This window comes from Eptatretus burgeri, chromosome 4 (genome assembly GCF_056783735.1).
Source record: "Eptatretus burgeri isolate ZD-2024b chromosome 4, Ebu_testis_v1, whole genome shotgun sequence".
NCBI lineage: Eukaryota > Metazoa > Chordata > Myxini > Myxiniformes > Myxinidae > Eptatretus > Eptatretus burgeri.
In genome coordinates this window covers 112,748,614-112,772,687 of record NC_140964.1, presented here as the reverse complement: position 1 = coordinate 112,772,687, position 24,074 = coordinate 112,748,614, and the positions used below count along the sequence as shown (strand labels likewise).

At 42.4% G+C, this 24,074-nt stretch overlaps 1 protein-coding gene across 2 annotated transcripts in view; it reads left to right on the top strand.

Annotated features, from left to right (window-relative positions):
• Positions 1-19,612: 19,612 nt before the first annotated feature.
• The window catches only part of LOC147028909 (neurexophilin-1-like), a 42,296-nt gene continuing 37,834 nt past the window's right edge, over positions 19,613-24,074 (top strand). The window contains exon 1 of one of the 2 annotated variants that reach the window (XM_085879755.1): positions 19,613-19,690. The gene's annotated coding sequence lies outside the window, so the exon portion shown is untranslated. Of the gene's footprint in view, positions 19,691-19,744; positions 19,807-24,074 lie in introns of those variants that run through there. The other variant, XM_085879753.1, reaches the window with a different exon arrangement.

Sequence of the window (24,074 nt, the reverse complement as noted above, 5' to 3'; positions counted from 1 at the left end):
TTTATTTTGCAGAAGGATATATAGCCCTCTTTTTGGACAAATTCAACCTCCACCACCCAATGTGGCACCACTACATTTTGAGGTGGGTAGTATTTGTAGCTCAGAGCATAGGCTCTATTTGAAACTGAGAGTGCAATACAATTAATCTTTTTAAAGTCCACGAAACAATAAAAATTGATAAAATAACAAAGTTTTCCCATCACTGGGGACGGGCACTTTTGCTCGTAGTAAGTTAAGATATTGGCCTACATCGTGAATCCAGGAAATACCTAAAACCTCGAGGATGAGAAGCCAACATGCTATCAGCTGGGTGGGAGTGAACAGGTGGATGTGAAATGCTGAATAAACAAACAAATTTAAAGAAAATGAGAAAAATGCAAAATGTGTATGTCATTGAAATGAGATTACTGTTTCTGGAATGCAGGAGTAGAAAACAAAATTAATTGGATGGACAGAGAAGCAATCCCATGGGCGATTAAATAAAAGAATGACTTGAAATAAGGATTTACTACTACTAATACTAATACTACTACTACCACAGGGGTCATCAGTATTAGGAGTATTACCTTTTCAATTATTTATCCACATCCAAGTAAGCAATCTAATATTTACTCCAGTGACCTAAACATCACATGTATGATAAGGATATCATTGGTGTACTTTCATGCAAATTACAAATATATATATGGATAAATCAACACTCTATCACATATGAACTTGAGATCCTCTTATCATGAGTTAAGTGCTCAGATCTGAACAACAAACAGGCCAGCCTGAATAACAGACACTGGTAAGGTGGAGTTAAGGGAATTATCTATGGTAAATATAGACAAAAACAACAGAGAAAACTAGAAGGGCACTCGGTAGAGCGCATACCTCCGCCCCGTAATGCCTGATCCACAAGAACATATCGGGCCACAAGAACAATATCCACAAGAACAAGAACAAGAACACATTTTTGAAATATCATGCTATACAGTACTATATAGTTTTTGGCCCTATCTCTCAATGGTGAAGAATCACTTTAGAAATTAAATAATTTTCGGATCTGAATCTTCACCAAAATCGAATCAATTCTTCCGTGTCACACACCCAACATGTCCACCAAGTTTCATCCGAATCTGTGTCCACAACTTTTTGAGATATCGTGCTATATCGTTTTTGGTCCTATCTCAAAGGTGAAGAATCACTTTAAAAGTTAAATAACTATCGTATCCAGATCCGGATTTGGATCTTCACCAAAATCATAACAATTTGTCCTTGCGACACACCCAACCTGTCCACCAAGTTTCATCTGAATCAGTCCACAACTTTTTGAGATATCGGGCTATATATCGTTTTTGGTCCCATCTCTCAATGGTGGAGAATCACTTTAAAAATTCTAGTAGTCGGATCACGATCCAGATCTTCACCAAAATCTAATCAGTTCGTCCTTGTCACACACCGAACCTGTCCACAAAATTTCATCCGGATCCGTCTGCAACTTTTTGAAATGTCCTGTACACAAACAGACAGAAATGGGTGAAAACATAACCACCTTCACCTTCGGTGGTGGAGGTAACAAGATCGTTCCAGGGATAGGAGGGTTTATTTGTTGATTTATTTGTACATATTTTGAGACTCACGGAAGAGTGGCAAAAACCCAGGGTGAAGGGTTGACGAGCCAAGTCAGGTGAAGGAATCAGTTATATTTATAAAGCATGATCTTTGGTCTTTGTGTTGAAGAATGCTCTTCCTATCTATCCTGTATGGGGCTATAATAATGGTGAGAATCTTCTTTGGCAGTCTGCACAAAACTGGAAGAGCTACCACGTTTTAAATGTGTCATTGTCCCGGCTGCCACTCCAGATCTGCTTGTGTGAACTATTGATGGAATGGTGTGTGGCACAGATATCCGATTATTCAAGATCCATGCTGCAACAGCTGATGTGGCACGTGCTTCCTGGTCCCTCAACAGTTAATTTATATTTGATGTAAGCTGGATAAGAAGGCATGCATGTACTTTAGCATGAGGAAGAAAGTTGCACTTGAAAGAGGGTGGTCCTCATTGTCCACTGGGTATGGAAAAAGGCTCAGATCTCGAGATGTGGGAGACCATGAGATGGTGTTGATTATTGGATTTAAAAGCCCAGAGGGAATTTCACAAGACAATAGACTCAGGATGACTGTTCCACAGGCGAGAGAAAAGGGGGATGAATGGATGGAGGTATGCATTAAACGAGGGAAGGGGAACAAGGTAAAATATTTCTCTAATAATTTGTAGAACCTGGGGAGCAGGAGTTGGGTAGGATTGAAAGGAACAAAGCATGACAGACGTGAGAGGCGGGAGGGAGACCAGAAGAGATGCAGAAAAAAACTTCAAGTCACCAACTTGCCTGCAGTGAGCAAAAACCAGACCCTAAGATTCGTCGTCCTGTTAAGAATTACCAGTGACACCGAGAGCCTTCAGACACCACAGACTCAAGTGTGGTGCAACATGGAAAGCATCGGGACCAGCCTGTCGTGGGAGCCCATATTCCATATTGCTCTAGAATCGAGATGAAGACGTTATACACCGTTATGAACTGAAAATGGCTGAGAAATGACAGCCCTGCAGAAAATTCCGAGGCAGCACACAGCTTGAGAGGCTATAACTGGGGTATATGATCTGTCAATGGCAGGTAAAAGCAGATCATGAGGTTCAAGCTGTCCAGCAAATGAAGCGCAGCTTCTCCCAGAGGCTAACTAGATAATTAAATTGGGTGATTGGCCAAGCAGTCCTGAATAGATGAACAAATGAAGGGTGCAGGTCTTTTCTGCATTAAAAGGCATGTTCCAGGTATATGACCAGGTGCTTATTTTCTCCCTATCAGCAGAGAGGAATACAGCCGTAGCCTGCCTAGTGGAGGGTGAGAAACTATCTTTCCTGCACAGAGTGGAGTCAAATTATTTCAAGGTGTGAAGAGAGCTCTTTGATGTGCACCAACAAGACGACTGGTCTCAGAAGATTACAATGAGGGCTGACGCTTGCCTCTCGACATAGAGCATGGGAGAAAACTCCATTCAAAGCAACCCGCCACTTGTGGATGCATCAGAAATCTGCGAGCTTGTGGTCTATTTGAGGACCGAGGATAATATCTGACAGTTTGGAAATCAGTCAAATGTTCAGTCAAATGTTCAGATGTCCAATTTTTTTTTTTGTATACCTTGGTCGAGGCTCGTATGAGAGCTAACACACAACTCACAGCAAGGAGGCATGAGACAAGAGGGGCGGGAGTGGAAGGGACAAAACAGTGGGGAACAGACACATTAGGAGATCTGTGGAAGGGAGAGGGATGGGGATGGGACGGGGAACATGGCGAAGAGAAGATGGACATTACAGGGACTTTCAGGAAGGAAAGCAGGGGAATTGAAGGAAGTGGGCTTGGGTGGATTATCGGGGGTAGAAAACATCGAGGATTTGGATGGGGGAAGATAAGAGGTGGTGGTGAACAGCTGTTTTGAAAGCCTGGAGGGAAGAATGGGAAAGAATAGAGTGAGGAAGTTTATTCCAAAGGCAGGAAAAAAGAGGAATGAAAGAGTGAAGATGGGCAGTGATTCGTGATTTTGGTAGTTTTACCAGAAGGGGGTTGTTGGCGGACCTTGAGCGCCCTGTGGAAATGTGGTGGGGACAAATCGCAGAGAGAGCAGGTGGGGCAAGGCTGGAGAGGAGTCGGTAGAAGACAGAAAGACCACCGACCAACCTGCGGTGATTGAGTGAGAGGCACAAAGACTCAGCTTCATTGCGGGAGATGCCAATGATCTTAAATGCCCTGGTTTCGACAGCGTGAAGCCGAGAAAGGTGGGAGGCAGGAGCACCAGCCCAGAGGGGAGAGCAGTACTCCATCAGGCTACGGACAAAAGCTTTGTAAGTGGTCAGGAGCTCAAGAGGGCCGAGGAAGGACTTTGCACGACGGAGGATTCCCAGTCGGCGACTGGCTTTGGAGGCGAGGTTGGAAATGTGACTTTCCCAGGAAAGGTCATGGCAGATAGTGAGACCCAGAAGCTTGAAAGAAAAGACTTCTTCCAGAGGATTGTTGAGAAAGTGGATGGGGGGGGGGGGTTTCTAAATGGTCCTTTCGAAGAGACATAGTGAGAGTGTGAGATTTGTCTGGATTGAAAGACGTTCCACGTGTTGGACCAGTTTGTGATTTTATCCAGATCTGCAGTGAGCGAAGAAGCTGCTGCTTGCCGGTCTGAGGGATGACAGATGGTACGGCAGAGGGTGGAGTCGTCGGCAAAGAGAAATAGAGGATTTTCCAGAGAGTCGGAGAGATCATTGATGAAAACCAGAAAAAGAACAGGGCCCAGAACGCTACCTTGAGGAACTCCAGCCTGAACAGGAAAAGGGGATGAAAGAACTCCATTTAGGGCCACACGTTGACTGCGACAGGAGAAAAAGTCTGCGAGCCATGAGTGGAGATGGCCTTGAATACCATGGGAAGAGAGTTTGGTGAGCAGGGCAGGGTGCCAGACTGTGTCAAAAGCACGTGATATGTCCAGGGATACGGTTCGGATTTCCTGTCTGGCATTGAGGACCTCCATACATTGATGGGAGAGCAGAAGCAGCATCTCCAGGGTAGAGTGACCTGGTCTGAAACCAAATTGATGATTGGAAATCAAGCCATTGGAGAAGAGGAAGGATTTCATGTCTGAAGCGATGATGGATTCCATCACCTTGCTGATGATTGGGAGAAGGCTGATTGGTCTGTAGTTACAGGGATCTGTTTTTGCACCTTTTTATGCAGGGCAGTGATGTTAGCAGATTTCCAAGCAGATGGCAGATGACCTTGGGCAAATGAGAAGGGGAATAGAACAGAGAGAGGGTGAGCAAGAGCAGGTTTTTTGGACACGTGGGCTGATGCCGTCTGGACCGGTTGCAGAATCTGAGTCGAGGTTTGACAGCAAGCTCTCCCCCTTGTCAGGAGAAAAGGACACAGAGTCCAGGGACAGTTGGGTGCGACTGGGTAAGGTGGGTAGAGAAAGTGAAGGGTTTTGGACACAAGATTTAGCTGCATACACCGAGTTTAGACATTCAGCTTTATCACGTGTGGAATCAGCAGTGCGGCCATTTGAGGTAAGGGAGGGGATGGAGGGGGAACATACACCAGAAACAGATTTGATTAAACGCCACCAGGATTTTGAGGAGGGAGAGAGGTTTGAGAGTTCAGACTTGAGATGAGAAAGATGTTGTTTTCTGGCTCTCCTGTGGGAAGATACACACTTGTTCCGAGCTTTGTGGAAGGAACTGAGATTGCCCTCAGTTGGGTTTGCTTTCCATGAGGCAAAGGCAAGTTGTTTCAGGACAACTGCCACGCCACAAGCTTCAGTGAACCAAGGGCGGGAGGAAGGGTAGGATAACTGAAGACGAGAAGGATAAATCTGTGCATTAGGGAGAGCAAGTTTCTTTGAAAGAATTCCCAGGATGAGTTGATGTTTGAGAAAGTAGTGATAGGAGACCAGTCTATAAGTTTGAGGGCTGCTTGGAGACCCTGCCAGTCGGCTTGAGTGAAATGCCAGACTCGACGGCGGTGAGGTGGTTCTCTGATAACAGCCAGAGAGATGTCCACTTTGACAAGGATGTGGTCAGAAGAACCGATTGGAGCGAAGGAAGAGCAGCAGATATTGTCAGGGAAATTTGTCAAAATCAGATCCAGAAGAGATGGAGTACCATTGGTTGAGATCCGGGTCGGGAAGTTGACCGATTGAGTCAGTCCCAATGAGTCGCAGAAAGCCTTTGCTGAGGTGCCATAGCAGGTGAGAGAGGTACCCACACCTAGCCAACTGGCGTGATGACAATTGAGTCGCCACATATGAGGAAGAGAGAGTTTGGATGAGAAGATAGAAGATGGTCCATGTTTTCGGATAGTGAGGTGTAGATGGAGTCATCACCGTTGACCTGACCTGACCTGCTGACAATTAAATGGCCCTGACCTGCTGTTTAAGATTGAGGCCTTTTTACCATTGTCAAGAGTGTAATCTGCAGGCAGCATGAGCAGAGTCAATGCAGGGTGGAATGAATGGAATGACAGCAAAAAAGCAAACTGATGATCAGAGAATTTAATTAAAGATGAGTCCAGTTTTGTTGCGATGATCAATTCCGTTATTATCTCACCTCGACTTTAGTCCGGTGAGCCAATGCGATCGAGCAGTGTCCATAGGTGAGTGAGTGAGTCAGTCAGTCAGTCCGTAAACTCTTCAGTCATCACTTGAACCAAGCACACGATTTTGATGAAAATTTACCAAAACCTTCATATCTGATGCTTCACGAACATATATTGACTGCATCAAAAGTTGCACTCATTAATGAGGTCTATGAGGAGTTTTGACCCCCCAAATAGGTATTTGCTCTCTTCTCTGAAACGACACACATGATTTCAATGAAACTTGACCACAACTTTGATCACCCATGATGTACTAAAGTTTGTTCACGGCATAAAAAAAATCAGGGTCTAAGGGGTCTGTGGGGGGCTTTGAGTGACTGTTGCTACTGATCCAGGTGAGCTTCAGGTCCTGCGGTCCTATCTTTTTGCTGAGGGTGGAAAGTGTGTGCGTGTGTCATTGAAATGATGAGTTTTAGCACTTCTTATGGAGAGTTCATGTCAGAGCTAGACAATGTCGGGTGAGATGTTAATGCACTGATAACACTGAACAACAAAAAATTTTTATTGGAGATGTGTAAAGTGATTTAGACTAATTTGGGTACGCTGATTTCAAAAATCATAACCGTTTTGCTGTATCACGTCAGGATTTTCAGTAACAGAAATATTCCCATTGCCTAGAAGTCAGGATTTCAATGAAATTTACAAAAATTCATTTATTTCATCATGAATGCTTCAAAATTATAGAAATTACAGAAAAACTCCACTAGAATGTAATTAAAAATGCTTTAGGCATTTGGCTTTGCGTTTGTGCTGCTCTGTGTCAGTTTCACGATGCAGGAACCAGCAGAAATCGCCCATCATGTTCGGGTTGTGCCGCCCTTGGTAACGCGTCTCCATGAGTGAAATCTCTTGGTGGAATCGCTCGCCGTGCTCGTCCGAGACTGCTCCCAAGTTGTCAGGGAAGAAGTTCAGGTGCTGGTGTAGGAAATGGATTTTCAGGGACATCCTGGAGCCAAGTTTCCTGAAGGACTCCAGCAGCTGCTGCACTATTTCTTCATAGTTGTCCGCGCGCTCGTTCCCCAAGAAGTTGTCCGTCACAGCTTTGAAGCTCCTCCACGCTGCCAGCTCTTTGGGGTTTAGAGTTGTCGGAAAAGTTTCGTCCTTCATAATCTGTCGGATTTGCGGTCCAACAAAGACACCAGCCTTGATCTTGGCCTCCGACAAGGTGTTGCCAAACTTTTCCTTGAGGTATAAAAACCCACGCCCATTCAGATCCATTGCCCGTACAAAACTTTTCATCAAGCCGAGCTTTATGTGGAGTGGTGGAAGGAAAACCTTGGCTGGGTCGACAAGGGCGACATGCTTCACGTTGTGTCGACCAGGTACATGCTCTTTTCGCTCTTCCCAATCTTTCTTCGTCCATTGATTCTTGTCGTCTCTGCTATCCCAGAGACAAAGGAAGCACATGTATTTCGTGTAGCCTGACTGCAGCCCTAACAACAGCGCCACCACTTTCAAGTCTCCGCAGATGTGCCAGTTGAAGTCATTGGACTTGATGGAATCAAGCAGCTGCCGCATAGTCTCATAGGTCTCTGTCATGCCGAACGCGTGAGCCAGTGGGACTGATGGTTTCTCGTTGCCATTGTGGAGCAAAACAGCCTTCAAGCTGTTCTTCCCTGAGTCGATGAAGAGGCGCCAGTCTGCAGGATCGTGATCACACCTAAGTTCTTTCAACAGACCGTTGATGTCACTGCAGAATGTCATCGTGTCTTCCATCTCAAAGAACTCAGCCATGTCTCTGTGACGTGCTCTGAACAAGGATATCTTGGTGTTAGGTTCAAGTAGATTCCACTGCTGCAGCCTTGATCCAAGCAGCTCTGCCTTCGCCTTTGACAGCGAGAGATCTCTTACAAGATCATTTAAGTCTCCCTGGTTCAGAAGGTGTGATTCTTGAGTGTCGGGTTCAAAAGGTTCATCATCACCATCCTCTTCACCACTGCTTACAGCTATGTTCTGATCAGCTGGAGGTGTTGGAACGGGGTTCTCGTCATCATGAGGCACAGGTTTACGAGCAGAGACGCAGTCAGCGTACTTGATGTGACCTTTATTCTTCTTGTTGAAGCCGGCGATGCTTGTGCAGCAGAAATAACAATCATCATGATGATTCTGCGGCTCACGCCATATCATGGGCACCGCAAATGGCATGCTCGCGCGCTTGCCCACCAACCACTGAGTCAAGGTTGTGTGACAGCTTGTGCAGCAGATGTGTGGTGCCCAGCTCTATTCTTGGTCCCCCACCTTACACCCGAAGTAGTGAAAGTAGGCGGCCTTCATTTTCACTGCTGTAGATATACTTCGCTGTTGATCTTTTTTGGTATACCGACCACAGACATAACAGAAGTTGTCAGGATGATTGGTACAGGAACGCCTACTCATCTTTATCTGAAAGAAAGAAATATAACACAAGTTAACAACAATTGTACGAAATAGACATGTTAAAGACATATGTAAATTTCATTGAAATCATGACTTTTAGGCAATGGGAATATTTCTGTTCCTGAAAATCCTGACGTGATACAGCAAAACGGTTATGATTTTTGAAATCAGCGTACCCAAATTAGTCTTAATCACTTTACACATCTCCAGTAAAAAATTTTTTTTGAAATTTGTTGTTCAGTGTAATATAGCACAAACAGCCAGAGGACAGATCAGACAAGAAGGGGGCACTGACAGACACCCACCACAATAATACAAGAGAACAGACAGCTGGCAAGCAAACAGGTGGGAAATGTAAATAAAACAGCATTCGCAGACGAATATTTTTTGAGTGCAAAACTAGATGCGGTTACCTTTTAAAACTGGAGGAAGAAGAGCATTATTGAATGGACTCAGGGAGTGGATGGAGAAAACTTGTTTCTGGGAGGCTCAGGACCTCAGTGACATACAGGGGAAGAACACATTTGCAATGTGGTGTGGGTTCGGGTTGTTTGTGTAAGCAGAGATCATTAAAGCATAGAAAGAGTATTTGCAACTGAACGCTGCCTTGGAAGGTGGCAACCTCAGCAGGAAGATCCGAAGGGAATATTTGATGTAATTTACCGAAGCTGAGAAACACCTGCCAGACAGACAGGGAGTGGATTTGGGGGAGCAGTTTGTCTCGTGGGGAATAAAGACACAAAAAGCTAAGATGTTGATCTATAATCATAATCAGGGACATTATCAACTGTAATTTTAGGGGGTGTGATATTTTTGATGACAATTAGTGATGCCGATTCTGTTATAATTTTGATCACCACATATCATATCTGACATTCTGATCCAGTCCTGGCATGATCCATTGCATTTCAGAAAGGACGATAAACTTCTTGTCCCATTTACAACAGTGTGATGTTGAGGATGGCTCGGTGCGGGTCCTCCTTTGCCACCGTTTTTACACTTCCCCTTTCTGGGCAACCTTTAATTCATGGCACTGCAGAAAAAAGAAAATCTTCTGCGAGGAAGCTGGTCTCACCAAGTCGGTCAGGTTTCCTTCCAGGATCTCATCAACAGGTTCACTCTCTCTGTCTTCTTGACAGAGTAAGGCCAAATTTTCTTGGAAATGTATTTTTTTTATTTCATCTGGCACTCCTTGTTCATTCATCAAAATCGATGCTGTTGAAACTATTATCAATTCCATTGGCCATCTTCCATGATCCTGATGATCAGAGTTAAAGAAAGGATGAGTTCAGTTTTGCTGTGATGATCAATTCCATTATTTTTCTTCGGGTGGAAAGAAAGTTGACTGGTGTGCGTGGGTGTGTGTGTGTGTGTGTGTGTGTGTGTGTGTGTGTGTGTGTGTGTGTGTGTGTGTGTGTGTGTGTGTGTGTGTGTGTGTGTGTGTGTGTGTTTGAAACCATCAGCTTTGGCACTTCTTATGAAGGGTTCATGTAAGAGCAAGACGATATAGGGCGATAGAGGACTAAGCACACCAGTCTGCCCTCTTCCCATAATCAGCAAGGTGATAGAATCAATCATCTCAGCAGATGTTATTACCGACCTCTTTTCAAACTCATTAATATCAGGTTCTGTCATTGTCACTCCACCTGAGAAATACCTCTTCCAGGAACTCAGCAATGGATGGACACCCTGAGCCTCAAGCAAGAGGTCAGAGCCCTTTCACTGCAGGATTCCACCGAAGCATTTAACACAGTCTGTCCCCCAGCCATGATCGTTAAGCTTTCCTCCAAGGGCATCGGGGATCCTCTCCTTCACAAGCTGGTGGGTTTCTTTTAATGCAAACAAGTAATGTGTAGCTTCGGATGGTGTTCAAACCTGTCCTTTTCTTTCGCCACTGATCTCCATCAAGGCAGTCTTGAGACCTATCCTATACTTAGGCTGCATTATGACCTCACAACTTCTTAAGAAATGTCAACATCACTCTGCAGATGACTGCCCTCTTTGCTGGAAATTCTCTCATACAAATGACAGGCAGACTGTAGCCTCCCTCATCTTTATTCACAAGTTGGGAGAAAATAGGAAGCTGCTTAATCACTTGGAATTTTTGGGGGGCGTGGGTTGAAGCGGAAAGGGATTATAAATCGTCACTTGATCCTCCCATACGCTTTTGCTTTTTGAACCTCACTACTTCCTTTCTTTCTTGTTGTGATGAGATCTTTTAGCTGAAACCCATTTTTGTTTTGGAATACGTTGAGGGTGCGAGCAATAACTTACCCAACCTTCGAGAATGAGGCAGTGGGATCTTTAATGTTCATCAGCTCATATCAGCAGATGATAGACACAGCTTGACATCTATTTGAGGGATACCATACTTTGTGATGCAACATCTTACCTATGGAGCATAAATCCGACCATTTATCATCGGATGAGGAATCAAACTCAGACCTGACAGCTCAAAGGTAAGTGTGCTTCCTCTGCAGCATCTAGAGCATCTTAAAGAATCGCTACTTGCTGATACAAAATGAATCACACACTTTACAAGACAAGTTTCAATGATGCACTTTGAGCAATAAAAATTGTCTTCAACCATCAATGAGTTTCTATAAAATATATATGATTTCCGAAAGTTGATCGGTCTGTCCGTCTGTCCGTCCGTTCGCTGAGGGGCTTCCCCTGTTCAGGGAGGAGCTTCAAAATCAATTTGCCACCAATTTTGTTCACTCCGTAGACTCTCTTTTGTAATGCTGGCACTTTCTTACACTCACGCCTTTATCTTAACTCGAATTCACCATCTGATTTCATTTTTCATTGTTGCTAAGGTGGTTTAAAACTTGTTTGAAAAACACAGGAAGTAAATTGGATGAAAATTAGTGTTTTTTAGACCAAAATGCATTTTAACTGAAATTAAGGCCTGTAATATGAAGTCCATTCAGACTCCCTCATGGCGATATCTTCACTCTAATTCACCTTGTGATTTCATTTCTCATAGTCACGAAGATGGTTTAAGTTTCAATTCAGAAAAAGTTGAGAGGATCGGATGAATATTGGCATCTTTGGACAAAAATGCATTGTAATAGCCGTTTTGAATGTATCTGGTCAGTCGAGATGTGGGGAGCAGGAGGGAGGGGGAGACAGAGGAGAGGGAGTAGAAGAGTGAGGGTGGGGTTCGCTGCTAGGGAATTAGTTATAATAGCTGTTTTGAATACATCTGGGCAGATGCGATGTGGGGAGGGGGTAAAGTCGTGAGGTAGGAGAGGGGAAGGAGGGGAGAGAGTAGAGAGGGTTGGGAGAGGAGTAGAAGGGCGAGAGTATGGTTCCCTGCTGGGAAATCTATACTATAATGGAGCTAAGTGTTTGTTATCTCCTAGATGAAGTGTCAACAGTCCACAAAATGCACGTACATTGTACTTAGTGTACATGACTCTGGATCTCTATACTTTTAAGCTCGCTATCACGAGCGAATGAGCAAAAATTAATGGGGTTAAAAAGTGAAGCCGAGGCCGCCAGTGTAAGCTATGCAGCCCGAGATACATCACCGAACATGATTGGTCCAGTGCTATCACGTGCCTACCACAGAACAGCCCACCACCTCTGCCACCCATCCATGGGATGGGCAATCTACTAGCTAGTTATAATACTGTAGCTGTTTTGAATGTATCTGGTTGGACACAATGCGGGGAGGGGAAGGGAGGGGGAGGGAGGGGAAGGGAGGGGGAGGGAGGGAAGGAGTGAGATGGGAGAGGAGGAAACAGACTAGAAGAGAAAGGGAAAATCTGAAGTTAGGGATCGAATTGTAGTCTAATTATATTTTTTTTCATGTTCCCAGGGTGTGTATATATATATATATATATATATATATATATATATATATATATATATATATATATAGTTAATTTCAGGCGAGTAATAACTGTTTTCCCATTATATAATTAAACAATACTTCGATAAACTTGGTATGTAATAAACTGAACATGTGAACTGACAATGAAATCCAATATATATATATATATATATATATATATATATATATATATATATATATATATATATATATATATATATATATATAGATATATATATATATTAATAACATTTGTTTTTAAGAATTTTTTTAATTTTTGAAGTGAAATGTATTTGATGCTTTCAATTTAAAAACTGAATGACAGAGAAATAAGTCAGTCAAGGTGGGTTCTTTCCCCCTTCTCATCAAGTCAAGGTAGAATTATGTTTCTCCTCCCCCTCTCTCTCCCCTCCCCCCCCCCTTGTGCAGTGTGTGTGTGATGAAGGGGAGTGAGTCGAAAGGGGGGAGAGTGAGGAGAGAGTGGGAGGATATGTGAGAGAGCGGGGTGGGGGGGGGGGGAGAAGTGCATGGATGTGTATTCACATATTAAGCGAAGGAAATAAATTGTGTAGATTAAATAATTTCTGGATCTGACAAATTGCCAGTACCAATTTTGTAAAACTCTGCATGTAGCATATAACTCAAGATGTCCAAATGCCATACATGTCTATACCTGTGGATTTCCCATTGGTGCCCCACTCGTGTACAATCGGCCAATTACTGTCTGTCCATCTGTCCCACCCTGAAACACAGAAACACTCCTCGGAGAGAAAAAGAAGAAAAAATAAACTTAGTGAAAGTTGCTTCAAATTATTCCAAACCTACAAGAAAATTAAAAAAAATTTCAATCAGACAAATATTTGAACCCAGGTGGTGTTGGCAAGTCAACAGACTACTGTCTCGATCATTCCCAAAAAAGATTAATTTTTTTTTCCTTCATTGTAAAGAAATACATAACCTCTCATTCTTGAGCTCTCAATCAGTGCAAGAATAAAAGGCTTCCTTTTTTTTCTTCTTTTTTTACTAACGTTCCTGATCATGAACGCAAAGTGGTTGGAATCTGGTGACTGATGCTGGAAAAGGTCTGTCATGATATCGTTCATGCCTCCGATGTACTTTCTGTCATCCATTGTTGACCCTGTCCTGGAGAGGCAACATGTAGTGGTTAGAAGAGGTCGAGTTCCATTGCCCAAATTGAAAAACTGATATGAAAAGAAGAACAACGGACTGTTGTGCTTTTCTAGTATGGACCTCTTTTCTTGTACAGGTTGAACGGACAGACCCCTGGTAGCTTGTGCATGTTGCTGCGTTTGAGCCTGGTGAGTAACTGCTGAAATCTAGCTGTCTGGGTTCTTCCCGACATGTTTGTTCTTTGTTCCTTTCACATTCCTTTCTAGAAAAAAAAATTCACAATTCTCTTTATTCATTCTAATTCTTGCTTTTTCGTTTTTTTTTTAATTATTATTCTTCTTTTTTTTAATCATCGACCTCTCTAAGGAGAAGTGATTTCTTGCAGAAATTTTTCTGAAAGATTCACTTGGCTGCGCCTGGTGGGTTTGAGGGTTGGGGAGTAGCGGCTGAAACCCGAACCCTATCCAGGTTCCTCCTGATGACTTCATATTTACTTTTATTTTTATTTTTGTGGGTTCCTTATTGGTCTTCGGTTTCATTTCCTTAAAAAAAAAAACCCGCAGTAAAGCAAATACAGGTTTTCAGAGTCGAAGCAGATGTCCAAACACTAGCAGGACAAGTAAACATCAGCTGAATGTGAAATTGCAAGTTAACTTTAGTGTTTTAACGTTGTCCCTTGTAACTCCCAAACAAAGGCCATCATGTAATGGAAATTGGGAAAAAAAATTTACTTGCAAAACTACTTGATGCTGAAGGGCCTCTTTGAGATGATGGATTGCATCATACAAGTCCTTTCAACCAACACATTTAAATGGAACACCAAGAAGTACAGGGTGACCCCCAAAAAACAGAACCCAAACTTTTTAATATAAAATCTTCATTTACCACTAAAATGGCACAATTCTTAGCACAGATTACTTTAAATAGGCCAGGACCAACTGTGCTAAACTGCGTTCAAATGATGTGCTCCAAATGTTTGCCACGGCGCTGCAAAGGCAAAGCACACTTGGATTCAACAGGAAAAATGGTAGATCACTCTAATGCATTACGCTGTAGGAATTAAGCGAATTTTATCGATAATTGTTGCTTTGAGTTCTTTGATGGATTGTGGCGTTCCTCTGTAGACGTCCTTCCGATAGCCCTAAAGATAGAAAACCTGGCAGAGACAGATCTTGTGAGTGTGGGACCTATTCAACAACAAGTCTTTGGCTGATGTCTCTGTCACCAAAGTATGTGTTGAACCAGTTCAATGAATCTTTTGAAGTGTGGAGAGTGGATCCATCCTGTTGAGACCACTGTTCCTCTCTCAAAACCTCCCGACGACTACCTGGGGCCCTCCAAGAGTTCCCAATAATTTGGATGTAACGTTTCATATTGATAGTCAATGCCTTGCCTGTGTCTTTGTCAAAGCAGAACGGGCTGAATATTCCATGTTTACCGATTGTGACCTAGGCAGTGCTTATTTCTGAGTAGAGAGGTCACTAGATTACTACATTTGGGGGAGGAGGGGGGGAGTACCATTCCCCAGTATACACAGTTCTTGGAATTGACATGCACATAAATATGGAAATGGACCTCATCAGAAAACCAAGGAAGTTCGGCCTTTTTTCAATCTTGTCTGGAAACCACACACTCTTTTCTGCATTTAGCCTGTACAATTTGACACTGTGGATGAGAATTCTTCTCATTGATTCACGTGAAATTCCAAGCTCTCGACTCCGACGCATGAGAGATTTCTTCGGGTTTATCTTCTGACTGAATGATGAACAAGGTCAATGTTTTCAGGAGAACTTACGACTTGAGGACATCCCGAATGTGTTGGTCCTCCAAACAGGTTCACTGTTGAGACTTGTGACAGTGCCTTTTTCTCCGAACTTTTTGACCCAGGAAAATATCCGTGCGTGACTTGCAGGATTCAGTGTGAGTTTTAAACTCGATTTGAGTAGTCATGTCGGAGTCCCTTTTTTGGAAAATCTCCATAGGATAACTCCTTTGCCCCATTGCCTGTGCCATCTTTAAGAAGGGAAGAATCATCACCAACTTTCGTAGTCTGTCTTGTGGTTGACTCTTCGTCAATCATCTGAAAAAAAAATTAAAAACAAGAGGTTTCTTTAGCAAGACGTAAAATATTAGCTAAAAGGAATTGGTTCCGTTATTTTTGGTGGTCACCCTGTACAATCGAGGCAGAATGAGGTTTGACATTGCAAAGCGAGTTAATTTAAACTTTTTAAAATATTATTATCCGTGACTCAGGAAGGAGCATACATTGCACATACAGTAGAACAGACATTGAAACCTACGCACTGACGATTTGGTAAAATTCACATGAATGGAACTGGCAAGATGGCTTATAGAGGTATGCACACTCACCTCCAAGCTGTCCATTCTGGATTCGAATCTCGACCCAGCTATAGACTGTCATACCAGTGTTTCACAGGTTTAGTGATTCATAGATGTGTGTACCATCTCTCGGATGGAGGCTAAACTGAGCAGCCCATCTGCCGGCATTAGTTGGCGGACGTTGAAGAACCCATGGTGTCTTTTGCGAAGATTTGGTGAGCTATCGCCGGCACCATGAATAAATTCCAATTTCTTGCTACTTTGTCGAGCATCAGACCTGGCCAGCCGGTTTGTGAAAAACTTGGACCAAAACCTCCCCCAGCCAACCCCACAAGAACGTGGGAATAATTGAGGCCATTAAAGAAGAAGAGAGAAATCAAATAGACATGATTGTGTTTCTTGCAGGTCCAGCAGGGGGCAGCGCAGAACCTGGATCCAGCCCGTTGGCATCTCTGAGACCGTTGAAAGAAAGGTAAACGCTCGGTGTTGGTGGTTCAGGATGTTACAGCAATTTGTACGTCGATCGCTTCCTGGTGCCCCTTAAAAATGATTACATCACCAGCGTAGCACCACCATTGAGTGTCGGAAGAATTCCGCAAGTTGGCAATAATTCACACGGGGAGTGACTGTCAGGGATAAAACAAACACATGTATTGTTTCCGAACTGGGAGACCTTAAAGATATACTGTACCATGGTCTTTCACAAAGACGAGGTGGTTGTCACTGGTACCATGCTGGCCACTGGAGGTCATCACACTTTGGACATTCAGGTAAACCTCTATGGAATGAGAAAATATCTTGCATTGCTGGGCCTGGAGTTCTCACCTGAACTCATCATCCATTATGCCTGGATCCCCAGTGAAAAAACAAATCCCATACATGATGCACCTACTGTGTTCTGCTCAATGTCTACCACTACAAGGGTATGCAAGGAATTTGGACGCAAGAGGAGGCCATTTTACCTTATCATGCCCCGGTGTTATCAACACATAAATTAAATTTGTAATTACCTCCGCCACCGGAGGTAGAAGTAGGTTATCTTTTCACCCCTGTTTGTCTGTTCCTTGCAAAAATGAAGATTTTTTCAAATATATTGATCAGTCGATTTTGTTATTGTGTCTGTCTGTTTGTCTGTCAATCGCTTACAGGTCACAATTCCAAACCGATCGTCATGAAACGTTACCAACTTGAGGAGGTAGTCTCAACTGAGAAACCTATTGATTTTGAGATCAAAGGTCAAAGGTCATCTTGAGGTCAAATTTCGAAACTCATCATTTTTCATCTGATTGAATTGAAAGTTGAACAGGATTTTCAAAAGCGTACTGAGTTCAACCACCAATTATTTTTGAGGTTAACATCGACCAAAAGGTCAACATAGGCCAAAGGTCAACAACTTATGTGAGATCTCTAAAATCCTCAATTTTCATCCAATTGATTTGAAATTTGAAGAGGATTTTTATTTCAGGTCATTTAATTCAACCAGCCAATTATTTTTGAGGTCAACATAGACCACAAGGTCAACATAGGTCAAAGGTCAACAACTAAGCTGCAATTTCTAAAATCCTCAATATTCATCCCATTGACTTGAAATTTGAAGAGGATTTGCAAATCAGGTTACTGAATTCAACCAAAAATTAATTTTTAGATCCAATTTGTTTAATGGAATTTGCAAGTATTGTGCTCTGCACGACATCTTTTTGTTTATCTGTTTATGTGCAGGATATCTCAAAAAGTTGTGGACGGCTTCAGATGAAACTTGGTGTGAGCAGGTTGCATGCGAGACAAGGACAAACTGATTAGATTTTGGTGAAGATCTGGATGCAGATACTAGAATTTTAAAGTGATTCGTCACCATTGAGTGATAGGGCCAAAAACGATATATAGCACGATATCTCAAAAAGTTGTGGACAGATTCGGACAAAAATTGGTGGACATGTTGGGTGTGTGACGAGGAAGAATTGTCTCGATTTTGGTGAAGATACTGATCTGGATACAAGAATTATTTAATCTTCAAAGTGTTTCTTCACCATTGAGAGATAGGGCCAAAAACGATAGATAACATGATGTTTCAAAAATGTATTGGGCCCGATATGTTCTCGTGGATCAGGCATTGTGGGGCAGAGGTATGCGCTCTACTGAGCACCCTTCTAGTTTATCTATTTGATATCACTTTTTGGAGGGAAGGGGTAGAGGAGGAGGAGTGAGGAGAATATTAGGACAGGCACAGTGACATCACTTGGGTGTTTTTTTTTTCTTTATTCTCAAATTTTTGTTTCTTTTGGGGGGGGGGGGTAATTGTGCAGTGAGTAATGGAAACACTGATAGCACATTCACTTTTTGATGAGACCCCCACAAACACATTGCAATTACTACACATGCCAGCTTATATGTGTACCTTATAAAATGCCTTCTATAAAAGTATAAATCCACGACATGTCGACATCCAGTCACTGTGCTTCCCTCATCCACCCAATCAGAAGCTGCTTCATGGAACTTCAATAAATTTGTTGAACAAGACCTCCCTTTGATAAATCCATACTGACTACCTTTAATTGGTTTGAAATTATTTACATGGTTCCTCATCTGGTCCTTAAGTAATGTTTCCAACACCTTCTGCACAACTGAAGTCAAATTAACAGATCTATCGTTTCCAAATTCTTCTCTGGATTCTTTTTTTAAAATAATGGTGTTACATTTGCTACTCTGCAATCGTCCGGTATTTGTCTTGACTCCACTGAGCTATTGAAAATATCCATTAACATCTCGCTTACCTGCTCAGCCACCTCCATCAATACTCTCGGGTGCATATTATCTGGCCCAAGAGGTTTATCTTCTCTGATCTTTCTCAGTGGCTTCTTCACATCCTCCACTCCTTCCTGTATCTCCTCTAAAACCCCCTTGATGTATTATTTCAGCAACTGGTAATTCCCCGAACAGTTCTTGTGTAAATGTTGAAGCAAAATGATCTGCCATTTCATAAGCCTGCCATCTCGCTTTCCTCCCTAACCACTCTCCCTGTGCTATTCCTCAATGGGCCCACACTGTTCCTAACTTCTTCTTCACCCCTTATACATTTTATTTAAATTAGAGAGTTTATAGAACACGATACCCCATGCAGTGTTTAAGTATATACTTCAATTTCTGATAAAATACTGATTTTAAAGATCGTTTAAAAAAAAAAATCCAGAAGTTTCGACCACCAATATACACTGTAATCAGACGACGTTGAGTGACAGTTTAGGAGATGGAGGCTTTATATTGATCACCATGGAACACAGCGTCAATCAGCATCACACGTCGGCATATCGACGACCTCTACTGCTAAACTGGAGGTTCTTGGAAGTATTACGAAGGCGATTTATGTTCTACAGTGTTCAAGTATATAATTCCACTATTCATTTGCAATTGGTCATTGGCGCCGACACCAATAAAATTTTTTTATTATGGACAAACAAACAGTTTCAAATGGAGCACTTTGCCACCATTTGAGCATTTAAATCGCATCAGATGTGGCAATAAAGAAGAATCGTTGCTCCCAGCTTACCGGTTCGATGACAGAAGACACCGCACAGCAGGCACACGACGTCAGTATGAAAGATTCACGACATCGGGAGTCGGCCGCTTGGTTGTACAACCAGATCACGACGCGGTACAGCCGCAGCACGCCCCGCGATTATGCAAAACTGTTTTTTCTGCCTCGTGTGTTGCCATGGTGACCGCTATTCCACCTCGTGACGTGTGTGGTTGTGTCTGCCTTTCACCGGAGGAGAGATCTGATTGGCTAATTCCTATTTCCGCATCACGAGCCGCCATTTGCAAGGTTTGGTTAAACTTGTGAACTTTCAGCTGTTTCTGAGTGTGACAGACAATCCGCCTTAATCTGCAGAAGACTTCCGCTTTTATAGTTAAAGTTATCTTCCGCCGTGATCATTTTTCGTTAGTATAATGTTATAAATCGATTTTATGTCTTAGCTTTTGTTTTTGGACGTTTTAAAGATCACAGAATCCATGATGTGTTCCTGTTACGGGTGTGATGGAATCTACATCGTTACATTCAATGGAAACTCTCCCGAGACCTTCGGGCCACTCGATCGTGGTTCGACCATTGGACTCGAACGGCATCTGACGATCGAATCCTCTAACACCCGATTTCATCGTTCGTTTATCACGTTTAGCTGTCGCTGATATGGCCCTCCCCTGATATGGCCCTCCCCTGATATGGCCCTCCCCTGATATGGCCCTCCCCTGACATGGCCCTGATATGGCCCTCCCCTGATATGGCCCTCCCCTGACATGGCCCTGATCGTGTGGAGAAATCGACGGTAAATAATGAATTCGTTTTTCCACGGGCCTGGTGAGAAAAAAAAACAAAAAAAAACACCGCTCTGTGGCAAAAAGTGGATTCTGTAAAAATTACTTTGGACAAGTTTAATTGGTTCAGAACCTTTAAAAATATTTTTCTGGTGTGGATAATGCTTCGGCCGTTCGTGTCCGACGAATTACTGAATTGTTCCACAATGTAACCAATTTAAAATTTCACTGCCCTTAAAAAAAACCTCAATTAATATATATATATATATTTTTATAATATATTATTTTTTATGTCTTCTTTTAACGAGTTAGGCCTAACCAAAGGCAAAAGGAAAACAATTGTCAGTTATTGTTCGCCGAAAAATGCGGTTTTGTCATAAAAAAAAAATATTAACCCTTTGGCCGCCGACAAACTGCCGCTTGTAACAATGAAGCCTTCATTGTGGTAGTTTGTCATTATAGGGGAATTGTTCAAGTTTTTCGGTGCACAATTGTTTTCCTTTGGTAAAATGATTATCAAAAGACATGAAAATAACTTTATATTATTAAGAATTATATTAATTGAGGCTTTTTAAGGGCAGTGGAACTTAAAACTTGTTACAAGCTGCTTCGAACACTGGTGTACTAAATTGTTTTTATTTTCTAAAATAAGGGTGAATGTCCAATGCTGTGATGTCCACATACAATTTGTGTGGAAAGAATGGGAAGAGACCTTTCCGGAACCTGAATTTTTATAAAGTTGTGAGAGGTAATGAATTCTGCTAAATGACAGTTTATAATGTGCATGAATTGAGCGTAATTGACATTGCAAGTCTTGTTCGATGATCATAAAGCCAAATATATACGAAGTGGAAATTCTTATTATTTTTCAGACAGTACCATGACCAGTCAGCCAACAGCAACAGAGGCAGATGTGGACACTGCCATATCACAACATTTGAAATATGCCCCTGATCGGTGTGGAGGTGTGGGCAGGAACAAGCCCTCATCGATCTATAATTCCAGCTGTGTGTGTGTGCGTGTGCGTGTGTGTGTGTGTGTGTGTGTGTGTGTGTGTGTGTGTGTGTGTGTGTGTGTGTGTGTGTGTGTGTGTGTGTGTGTGTGTGTGTGTGTGTGTGTGTGTCTCCGCTGTTTCTCGACAACCACTGATCCGATCTAATTGAAACTTGCCAGCTATATTGCTGGGGACCTGAGTGTGTGCCTTTTCAAGCTTTGATATTAATTGGACAAGTGCTTCCCAAGTTATGGCCATTTGTTTACCAAACCAACTGCGTAGGCGTGGCCGATGGGGAAGAGATCCTCAGCCGCGTTCCCCATTACGGGTTACAACGTATGGACTTCCGGATAGTGATGACTTACTGTATTCTTAACACAATGCCCCAATCCAGTCGTCATTTACGAGAGCGAAGGAATGGCCTGTGTGTTTGTTTGAAAGTTGTTGTTTTTTTGCACGTACGGGCACGCACGTACGGACACGTACTAGTGTAGTAATAACGCGTAACAGCAACACGCTGTGCCAGCCGTCCACGTCCTTGATTATTAAGAATTTGCAGCATAGTTAATTGTAATGTTGTATGTTGGAAACCCAGCCTAAGTTTACATTGTGAAAATATTTACATATACTTTTATGCAGAATGAAGTTATTTTATTTTCTTGTGAAATTAAGATTGAAAACACCCAACAAATTAATTTTTTTGTGTTTTGGAATTATTTATGTGAGATGCATTTAAAATGGTGTTTTCATACTTAATGATGTTAGATTTATATTTTTTCTTTGTATGAATACACACACATAGATATATATTTGGTCTCATTGATTTGCCTGATTGTAATTCAGTTTTATATAATTTTATGCACTGTTCATATGTCAAGTATCATCTGTTTAAGTCTTTATGCATCTCATTCTATTGATGCCTGCTGTGGGACATAACAAGTAAAACTGCAGGGGGAGCACTCGGGAGAGTGCAAAACCTCCGCCTCCAATACTGCTGGGTCACTTAAGTGAACCTTATATCTTATTCATTAAATATGATGTCAACAGTGCTGACAGTTATAGTTCTTTTCTCCAACATTTTTTTTTTGGGGGGGGGGGGTTGGAAATCACTTAAAACATGTAGAAATGCAAAAAAAAAAAAATTTCTCAATTTTTTTGGGGTGGGGGAACCAAGTCCAAAATTTAATGGCATGATCCTTGGACCATACCTACCCCCCCCCCCCCTCACCAAGTTTCGTCGAAATCCGTCGAGGAGTTTTTCCGTAATACTGTTCACAAGCAAACAAACAGAAAGGGGTGAAAACAGTAACCTCCGTCCATCTTCGAAGATGGCGGAGGTTAAATATTTCTTATATATATATATATATATATATATATATATATATATATATATATATATATATATATATATATATATATATATATATATATATATATATATACTAGGCGTAAGTCGTCACTATCGGGACCGAGAAAAAAGTGACGACTTAGAAATGTGACGACTTGCGCGTATGTGAACATTCATGATGACTGTGGGGTGAAGGATGAAGTCGCGCGTGGCCTGGACACGTATGTGTGAGAGCCGGCTATTGTACCAAAAGGAATACACAATCCTCGGGGCATAGGTGGGGGTTCATTGGTGAGTTGGAAAGTGATCAAGCAAAGATGGAATTCATGAATCACTTTATCAAAAGTAAATATCATGAACAACTGTAAGACAACAACTTCGCCTGCTTATCACCATGATGGGATTGACCAACGAACCCCAGAGGCTTTTCTGGCAGCATTTGCCAGAAAAGCCCAGTCTCATCGGCATTGTACACGTCCCGAGGCTGATACCTTTCCAAGATGTCTTTCAATTTGCCATCCTTCCAGTCGTGCACCACTGCCGAATCCACGCTGCCTGATTCGCTGCACCTCTTGACCTTGCCGATTCCCCACCTCACTTTGAATCAGTCTATCCAGTGCATCGGCAAGGTCTCGGCATCATTATGCCCGAGGTCCGCAGCGAATTTACGTGCCTTCAGCAGCAACATTTCACTGTCCAACCGAATATTTGGCTGAGCCGACATTTGCCGAAACCAGATGATGAGCGCGTCATCGACATCTTCAAAGGACACACATTTCACACGTTTCACACTTGCTACCGGCCTCGCGATCTCCTCCACTTGTCCAAATATCTTGCCCTTATTCTTCAAGATATCGTTCAATGTCTGCTGTTTGATGTCGAACTTCTCAGCTATGGCTGTTTTCTTCATCAGTGGGTTTGCCTCACAAAACTGGATAATGTCGTATTTTTCTTGGTAGGTTTTAGTTGTAAGCTTACGCTTAGTCGCCATTGTCCTGCCTGCAGTGCGATCAACGTGTGTACGCAGTTATAAATAGCCTATCACTGGCGGTGTAAACCAATGAGCGAGCATCACGATTCCATGAAATCGCGATTCTCAGGAGGCAGCAGTTCCGCGTGACGAGTTAGGAGTGGTAATTTACTTGAGTTTCCATTACGTGGGAACGGACAACATCTGACGACTTAGAGATGACGACTTACAGAGGGATGACCCTTTATTCAAAGGGATTTAACATGAGATAAATTCTGGACTTTTTGACGCTGCCGACTTAGGCGAAGTGACGAGTTACACGCTGCCGACTTATGCCTAGTCTACTGTAATATATATATCATGGAGAAATTCTATCAGAAAGGTGTTTGACTTCCCAAGTAGGACCCATATTGTCCTCTTTTACCAGTCATTGCTGAATTTCTACCTATTGAATGTCAACTATTATGTCGTATAGCAAAATTTAAATGTGGTTCTTCGTCTTCTCATAATTCTTACCTGAGGTTGCTTAATTATGAATCTTGTAACAATGGGTAGTATGTCATCAGTCGCTAAAACTTTTA